Source organism: Benincasa hispida, chromosome 6, assembly GCF_027475165.1.
Source record: "Benincasa hispida cultivar pf3 chromosome 6, pf3_genome.v1.1, whole genome shotgun sequence".
NCBI classification, from domain to species: Eukaryota; Viridiplantae; Streptophyta; class Magnoliopsida; order Cucurbitales; family Cucurbitaceae; genus Benincasa; species Benincasa hispida.
The window spans coordinates 13,775,832-13,785,902 of NC_143483.1; the positions used below are offsets into that span (position 1 = coordinate 13,775,832).

The following is a 10,071-nucleotide window of genomic DNA, read 5'->3' on the forward strand; positions in this document are numbered from 1 at the left end:
TGATATGGTTTCCAATTCCATGAACATTGAAAATGAGAGATCAACTAATATATTTATATTGTCGTAAAAATATTAATTGCAAAATGTCAAAGTATTTTAAAGTTTTTGACAAAAGATAATATCAATCTAATTAAACATTAATGTTGATGATGAAGATGAATAAAATTAACCTTGGTGCATTTTTTTCACTGTTTTATTTAAAAAGTATTATTCACACAAAAATTTTGTAAAAAACGGTCATTTGTGGGAATGATTTGGAGTTTATGTGGATTTGAATGAGTGTAATTCAATATCTGACATTTCATTTTTACGATTTTCAGTGTTTTTAAAATGATATTTCTAATTTTCGAAGGACTTTAGGTTTCAATAATCGTTCGATTTTTTGGAACTTAGAGAGTCGAGGATTCTCTTTTAAGTTCTTTTTGAAACTATAGTTTCTAAACCCTCGAAATAAAGAATTCGGATCATAGTCTTTCAAAGACATTATGGACCTTGGGCTTGGATGGCCTTGGGATCCAATCAATTAGATTTGGATTTCGTTGGCTTTTGGGTCAAATTATTTGTTGGACTACCTTGAATTTGTTAGTTGACGTTTCTGAACAATCGAGTACGAAATTTTGCCATACGATCTGCGAGTTGGGGTCTAGAGGCGGCGCGTCCTGATGGAGTTTCAGGGACAACACCCAAAGTCTAGTCAAAATTCGTATTTAACATATTTAATTATTTATGATTATTTACGATTATGACTTTAGGGTTCAGAGAAATGCCTTATATAAACTCTCTAACCCTAGTGGAGTCATTTTGTATTCTGGAAACATTCTCTCTAATAATATTGTTTCTCCCTCTGCTTCATGGGCATAGCTAATACACGGTTAGTAAACTACGTATATCTGTTTGTCGATCTTCCTTTACGTTCTTTTTGTATTCTTTAATTGTCGATTTTATAACATTATTCAATGAGATTATTGTTGAACTCAACTAAACATAGAACCAAATATCATGACCCAATTAGACAAAGTTTGCCTATTTAATCAAACGGTCCTGATGATGACAAGTGGTATTACCACGCTTCACCATCTTTTCTATCTTTCATTTTAATTTAAATGCATGTCAACTTGGAATTAGTACTAAATTTAATAATTAATAATTTCTTCATTAATTTAGAAAATGATGGAATAATTTGTGATTGGTCAAAATTTCTTATTCAACAAATATATTTATATCCGTAAATAAACAATGAATTGAACCCTTGGTCCTAATCGTATATTTTTTTAGCCTCATGCATAGGCGTTCTTTAACAAAAGGGAAAAAAAAGGAAAGAAATTTAATTTTTCCTCCTTCAGAATATAAGGATTTGTTTGAATTGATTTGGAAAAAAAAAATTCTTTTCAAAAAGTCGTTTTTATTTAAATACTTTTGTTAAATAAATATGTTTAAAATAAAAATACTCATTTACTTTTGTTAAATAAATATGTTTAAAATAAAAATACTCATATCATAGGAACTCCACAATTAAGCGTGTCTAGTTTGGAATAATCTCATGCTAGATAACCTTCTAGGAATTTTCCTATGAAGCATGTGAGTAAGAACAAAACATGTTAAAATGACCATGTTGGTTTGTAGGGGATAGTCTATACTTTTAGAAGCTCTTCAAGACAAGCAATCATGACGTAAACAGATCACAGAAAATTTTTCTACAAATTGATTTCAAGTGCTTATCCTAAACCAATTTATTTTATAAACTCATTTTTTAAAAAGTTATTTTTGAGTGGTTAAGAAATGATGTTTTATTAAAATATTGTAGTTTGGAGAAATATTTAATGAATTAGGGTAGTTTGGAAAGTATTTAAAGATATATTGTAGTTTGGCAGGTCGGAGGAAGAGAGAGGGATTAAGTCGAGTTTTAAAAACTCGACGATAAAGTTTGTACGAAGGTCGAGTGTTGAAAACTCGACCTACATTTGTCAAGTTTTCAACACTCAACACATTGTCTCATCCCATTGTCCGTCGGCTCAGCCTTTAATCTTCACCTACCCAGCTCCAGCCTTTAATCTTCACCTGCCTAGCCTACATCTCTACATGAAAATTAATTCATGGGTCGTGTTTTGAAAACTCAACCTACAACTTTTTAAACTCTATCATTAGCTTCCCAAATCACAAGTTTCCCTCTACCTTGCTACTGCCTTCGGTTGCTCTCTTCTCTTTCCAAAACTTATAAAAAACCACTCTCCCTTTCTGACTCTTTTGTCTTAGATCATCTTTTCCTTCTTCTTCTAAAAATTGTTACTAAATCATCTTCTTCCCCACATCTGTCCATCAAATTGTGAGGTTTGTACATTTACTCTACAAAATTTTAATTTTTAAATAAATAATTATAAATTTTGTTCCTATTCTCATACTATTATATTTTTTTTTTTATAGTTTTTGTTGTTGTTTAGGAAACAAAGAACAAAAAAAGGTAACGTTCACTCAACAAAATTCCTAGCTTTTTTTTTTTCTAAATTAAAAATAAGTTATAGATCCATATTCTCATAATATTCTATTTGTTCGTAGTTTTTATTGCCGAATACAAATAACAAAGAAAATAGGGATCATTGTCACTTTGAGAAAAAAAAGTAAAACTGCTATTAAATTTGTGAGTTTACTTTTTAATTATTACTAGTTTTTTTTATATTTATATTATTCTAGATATACCATTTTAATTCCTTATATATTGATGTTAGTAGATCTATCATGTTAATCTTTTTAATAATTGTCAAATTCAATAATATTTATACATTGATAATCTTATTTGTATTATGTTAGACCTACCATGTTAATGTTTCTTTTCTGCATTTTAAATAATATTAGATTTCGTTAATATTAGTGTTATTCTTTTAGTATTAGTGCATTTTAAAAAGTTTAGTAGTTGTTTTTTTCATTTAATAGAGAAAGTTTTTTTTGTTATTTAATATATATTTCTTATAATATTCCATTGTTTTAGTATTTAAGTTTGATGTTCAAAGTTTTTTTTATTAGTTTTTAATATTTTTAATATTTTGTTTATATTTTTGTTTGTTTTTGTTTGTATTTAAGTTTGATAGGTTGTAGAATAATTAGTAATGTATTGTTTATTATTTTATTTTTTTTATCTATTACTAGTTTTTTTATATTTATATTATTCCCATTTTAATTCCTTATATAATAATGTTAGTAGATCTATTAGGTTAATCATTTTAATAGTTGTTGAATTCAATAATATTTACATATTGATGTTAGTAGATTTTTTCTCTATATATTTTAATAATCTTATTTATATTATGTTAGACCTACCATGTTAATATTTTTTTTTCTGCATTTTAAATAATATTAGATTTTTTTACTATTAATGCATTTTAAAATACCATGTTTATACAAAAATTTGTTTTTATTATAATATATATATTTTTGTTTGTTTTTTTTGTATTTAAGTTTGATAAGTAGTAAAATAATTAGTAATGTATTGTTTGTCATTTTTTTTAGAAAATGGCGAACAAATGTTTGGGATTTATGTTGTTTACAATGATAATATGATTGATGATGTTGATGGAGTTTATTATAACCAACCACCATGTGGGGGTTTTAGCATCAATGAGAATAGTGGACTTGTTTTTGAATAATTCATTAAAATGGTAGGGCACTTGGTATAGATATGAGAGAAAATCAGTTAGAAATAATATAGAGACATCTTAGTTAAAATGGTAGGGATGTCACTTGATATAGATATGAGAGCAAATCCGTTAGAAATAATATATAGACATCCTAATCTAACACCATCAAGATCAGTAAGGTTTATGTCATTCCCTATTCCTAATGAACAAACAATGAACTTGATGTTCTCAATCACGATGTCACTCTCGAATTTAGTGTATTTATATGTTATTGTGAATAGGATAGGATTGGATATAAACATGAATGCACCCTTTAATCAGTTTGAAGATCTGACTCAATGTATTGACTCTGATCTTGAATCAGTTGCACTACCCTATTATGATGAAGATATGGTGGCTAACAATCAATACATGGATTTTAGAACAAAAACGGACGATGAATTTGAAGAGTTGGATTTTGATGATCGTGAAATGAGTTACCTTTAGATACATTCAACGATTTAGATATGAATGTAATAGATAGCATTCGAGAACACGACTCAATAGTAGCCCATGTGGATGATAATAATGCCCAATTGTATAAGGGAATGATTTTTCAAGACAAAGAAATGCTAAAACACACGGTCAAATGTTTTGCTATTAAGTGTCATGCACCATATGGGGTTGTGAAATCGACATCGACGATTTGGGCAATTCGGTGTAAGAAGTGGAAATAAGGTTGCAAATGGAGACTTTATGCAACAAATAAAAAGTCACATGGCTTGTTTGAGATCACTAAGTATGTTGATCAAAATACATGTTTTTACTCAGAACTTAGCCAAAGTCATGTGCAGTTAGATTCATCGATGATTACACTAGAGTTTTGTGAAATCATCCATTAGCGTGGCACAACTACAATCTGACATAAAAACTAAATTTGGATATCATGTTCCTTATTATAGGGTATGGGAGCGCAAAAGAAAGACGTTAGCTAAAGTGTTCGGTGACTGGGACGAGTCATACAAATTGTTACCCAGATGGTTGTATATAATTAAACAGACCAATCTCGAAACACGTGTGGAGTGGAGAGTGAAAGAAACATCAACTGAAGTACATGTCATCCTTACTTCTGTATTTTGGGCATTTGGTCCTTATATAGGAGCTTTTCATAGATGTCGGCAGGTGATTTAGATAGACGGTGCCCACTTGTATGGAAAATATCGAGGAAAGTTACTAATTGCTACATCAATTGATTCAAACAGGCATTTTCTTCCCTTTGCATTCGCCGTTGCAGATGAGGAGTTTACAGACTTATGGGGATGATTCTTGAAACATTTGAGAGAAATTGTTATACATGAAGAGGTGTGTCTAATTTTAGATCGACATGTTAGCATTAGCTCAGTAGTGAACAATCCAGCAAATGGTTGGACGGGACTAAAAAATCACCATCGATTCTACTTACGACATATCGTCAGCAACTTCAATAAAAAATACAAATTCAACATATTAAAGAATTATGTTTACCACGTCGGATGTCAATTCCAAATTCGAAAATTTAATAAAGTCATTGAGGACATCAAAGGAATAAATCAGAGTTGAGTTTTTTTTACAACATTGGTGTAGAGCAATGGACTCAAGCACATGATGGAAGGTTTAGATCTGGGTGGATGACGATAAATCTATCAGAGTGCATAAATGGAGTCCTCAAAGGAACTCGAATGTTGTTGATAAATGCTTTTGCTCAAATAACATTCCTCAAGTGCGTAAATTATTTCGAAAAAAGAAGAGAATAAATAAGGGCTACATTGGAGTAGCGAGATAAATACACCCGATAATATTTTTTTTTTTGTAATTAACAAAATGTTTCAAATATATTTATAATATTAAGTGAGTAAATATCCAGGTACGCACACGAAAAAACTAATAAATAGGCTACAAGATCTAGTAAATATGAAGTAGATATGAAGTGTGTTTCATGTGAAGACCGGACATCACAACCTCAATGCTAAAGGAGGAAATGTTCAAATACTGAGGCTAAACGGGTCCGAGTGATACTGTTCATGTAACAAATGGCAAGCGTTTGGCATTCCATGCTTGCATTTTATGGTAATTTGCTCACATTTTAACCTGAATTACGAAGATTTTATTAAGGACTACTATAAACTATCAATGTATGTTGCATGTTACTCTCTTCAATTTCAATCTGTATTGCATGAAGATTACTTGCACTCTAATATGCATGTCTTACATCTTGACCCATCGTTGTTGAGAAAACCTGGTAGACCAAAGAGTTCACGATACTAACGAAATAGATTGGACAGAACCAAACGCTCGATTACAATGTTGTTTTGTAATCAATTAGGTCATAATCGAAGGAAGTGTCATTCCTTATGAAAATAGGCTCCAGACAATTAGAGATTTTTATTATTAATATTTTTATCTTGTAAATACTGTTTTTATTGTGTAAATAATATTTTTTATTTTATAAATACTATTTTTATTGTGCAAATAATAATTTAATTGTACAGCTAATTTTTTTTTATTATAATTTGTTAAGTTGTACATTATTTTTTTTATTAAGTTGTATATTATTTACTCGAAAAATAAATAATTTTTTTCTTTTAGATCATGACTTTAAATCTAGAATCAATTGATCCTGATGTTCTGTACGACCAATTGGTTCATCGATCATTAGTTGTATTGCAAAATCGTATCACTAGCGAGATATATTGTAGACGTCGAGAGGCAGTTGTTCATCTCACTATCCCACTCCACCCTCGAATATTATCATTACTTCGTGTGTCTGGATTTTATGGAGTTACCAGATTGGGATTCATTCAACTAGATTGATATCTCATCACAACATTGGTCGAGAGATGGAGGCTTGAGACGCATATATTTTATATGCCCATTGAAGAGTGCACTATCACTCTACAGGACATAGAAATGTTGTTCGGGTTATCTATTGACGGTGAGCTGGTCTCTGGAGTGATGTATGATGACTTGTTACATATTTGTCAATCGTTCCTTGGTGTGACTCCACCCACCGATAAAATTAAAGGATCAAGGTTAAGTTTGATATGGTTAGGGACACAATCCCTTGAGCTCGCCAATGATGCGAACGAGGGAACCATCATGAGATATACGTGAGCATATGTACTACAGATGATGGGTGGAAGTCTATTTTCTAACAAATCAAGTCATTTTGTTCATTTGATGTTCCTGCCATTGTTAGCTAACCTCCATGATGTAGGACAGTATTCTTAGGGTAGATCATGTTTGGCATGGCTGAATAGATAGTCGTGCAAAGTAATAAAATCTGAAGTTCGTGAGATCGCTAAACCTTTGATACTTTTGCAATTATGGGCTTGGGAATGATTTCCAACAATAGCTCCACAGCTCCAACATATAAATGATGCTTAATTAGCTGGACGAGCCTACGGTTCTTGGTATGTTATTTTTATTCACTTTAATTTAACAAATATTTTTATATGATTGATCTAGTTAATTCAAAATCTAAATTATTAATTTTAAAATATAGGTGGAGAGACACATTTTGTGTGATTAGGATAGCTACACATGTAGTTAGTCAGTACAAATACATGTTTGATCTGCTTCAATCTGATCAAGTACATTAATACTGAACCAAATTGATTTTCTTATACAAATTTGTAATGTATTTGTCTTTAATATTTTTTAAAATTTTTTAATGTATTTGTCTTTAATATTTTTTAGTATAATATTTTATGTTTCAGATTATTTGAGAGCTGTACAAAGCTGTTATGGATATTTTGTCCAATTTCTGTACAAATGGTCAAAACATATAGCGGACGATAAGTCCACTCATATGTTTTCACATTGGTGAGTGGCATCTTTCTGACAGGGTAATGAGACAATTCGGCTTTCAGCAGGATGTCCCATCGCCTAGTAATATTGAACCCTTACTGCATGACATCGACTTAAGAACTAAAAATTGGTCTGAAAAAGTTGAATTTGGTAGTGCGATGGCCAAGGTTTATTGCAATGAGGGTTTTTATTGGAAAATTTGATAGAGATGTCCCTCAGAATTATATCAATTGGTACAATAATATTACAAGGCGCTACGTTACTCATCTGGGAGTAGCTCTAAGTCATCTGGTACGTAAATAAATATTGTTTAATTATTTTTAATTTAAATTTATTATAAATATTGTCTAATCATTTTATAATTCATAGAGATTGAACAACAGTAGACTTCGTGATGTTGCAAATGATCCGAACCAGGTTCTTGCTATATGTAGTAACAATGAGAGCTATATGGAGAAAATACATTAAATGTACGATATACCTATTGTTCCTCCACCAGTTCCTAGACGTATGAGACTTGTTCGAGAAGAAGAATATGAGTTTGATGAGGTTGCCCACGATGTGGAAGAATTGCTCCTATGATGCATATGTAGAACCAAACTGATTATATTAGTTCGATGATGATGAAGCCAACATTTGGTTTAAAATATTACGATTCAGAGACTGGTCCATCTTCTTCGTACGTGCATGGATATAGCAGCGACCGTGGAGAGTATAATGAATATTTATACTATGAAGTGTCTGTAGAAGTACCGGAGTAACATCAAGAGAAACCAGAGCAATTTCGAGTTCAAAGTCGACGACGAGAACCAGCTCGAAATCGACGATGTCCGCCTTGTGGGACACATTGATTTTTTTTAAAATTATTTTAAAATGAATGAGATAATAGTTGTATTAATGTGTATATTTTAATTTATATTTTATTATTTTTAAATTATGAAAGAAAACGTGAACACTCGACTGTTATTAAGAAATACAACAACAAATATAATCACAAATAAAATGGTGGTCGGAAATAATAACAAAGAAAATGAAAATGGTGGTAAAAAATAATAAATAATAAGATACTTGTGACGAGTATTCAACACTCAGACTTGCATACTTGTCGAGTTTTCAATACTTGACTTGTAATTATCGAGTTTTGAACGCTTAACATATTGAAATTAAAAAAAAAAAAAAAAAGTTACAATATGACACTTAACATATTGAAATAAAAAAAAGTTACAATATTTCTCTGAATTCTTTTCAAACGGCAAGATTTTTCTAATTAATTTTAAAAACAACCATATTGATCTAAACTTCTCGTTAAGAAACCCTTGGAACTTTTTTTTAAAATGATTTTATAGTAGCACTTTTGGAATCATAGATGAATCCTTGATGGATGTCAATTAACTTTTATGAGAAGCAATTTAGAAATAGGGAAAAGGCATTAAAATAAAAATGTCAGCTTTATATATTATAGCAACTGACAACTTTAACGCAGGCGTGCACGCGTGGGACACTGCAAATTAAGATCACCATTAACTTCTTTTAAATTTTATTTTGCTTTTTGCTTTTACGTATCTTTCCATTTTTATAAGATTTAATCCTTAAATCTTCCTTTTAAGTTATTTGATTAACATTATTATTCAAACTTTATTCGATAAACAACATACATTAAACATTATTATTTAATCATAAACAACCTACCACAACGTACGGGTCGGTGTAACAAAGAATTCAAGAACATGATCCATAAAAATTAAATCGACGTTAGAACCAAATTATTTAAAGTCAATCATTTATCAATTATATTGGCACGTAGATCTGGTCAAGTCACTTCTTTATAATGTCAGGTTGGGTAGCGAAAAAACTCACACTGATGTAATGTCGAGTCAAATACACTCTTATACCTAAATTAGTACACAAGTGTTTAATTTGACTAAGAACATGAAATATAGCTTACCACTTGAAGTGGTTGAAAAGACCTACTTATAGTTTATGATCTTTTTTTTTAGTACAACAATTGTAGGGTTGGAGATTGAATCTCCGGCCTCTAGGGAGAGAAGTCATGTTAATACCACTCAGTGAAACTCACTTTGGCATAGAGTTCATGGTTTGACATCTGCTTGGGACATGTACAATATTGACAATGTCAGTAGAGACTTGATTGTTGAACCAAATTATCAACCATTTTTCTTTAGATGAAATTGAGGGGGTTTGGTTGGATCAACCCGATTACCCGTGTTTCCTTAGGTCTTGCCTAGGATAACCTCCAACAAAATTGGTATGACTTGAATATAATAAAATTTGTCAACATGAATATATACTTCATTGTTATGATGTTTACTCATTTTTTTGAAGTCGATGATTCAGATCCTCACCTCCAAATTATTGTACATAAGAAGAAATAGAATAATTTTCGACTCTTATCCTATTAAGCATACAAATTAAATCGTTACAAAAAAAAAATATAAAAGACCATGATATTCTAGACCCAAAGACATCAACATCATTTATCTCTCTTTTCATACTTTTCTATTACAATTTTAACTTTAGAGAGTCAATCATCACATTTTTTTACATATGACATATCATTACAAAGAGGAAAAAAAAACAAGAACATAGGCCTAAAAAC

At 30.5% G+C, this 10,071-nt stretch overlaps 1 pseudogene; it reads left to right on the forward strand.

Moving 5' to 3' along the window:
* The first annotated feature begins 6,236 nt into the window (after positions 1 to 6,236).
* LOC150035430 (serine/threonine-protein phosphatase 7 long form homolog) lies at positions 6,237 to 8,305 on the forward strand (annotated as a pseudogene).
* Positions 8,306 to 10,071: the final 1,766 nt, after the last annotated feature.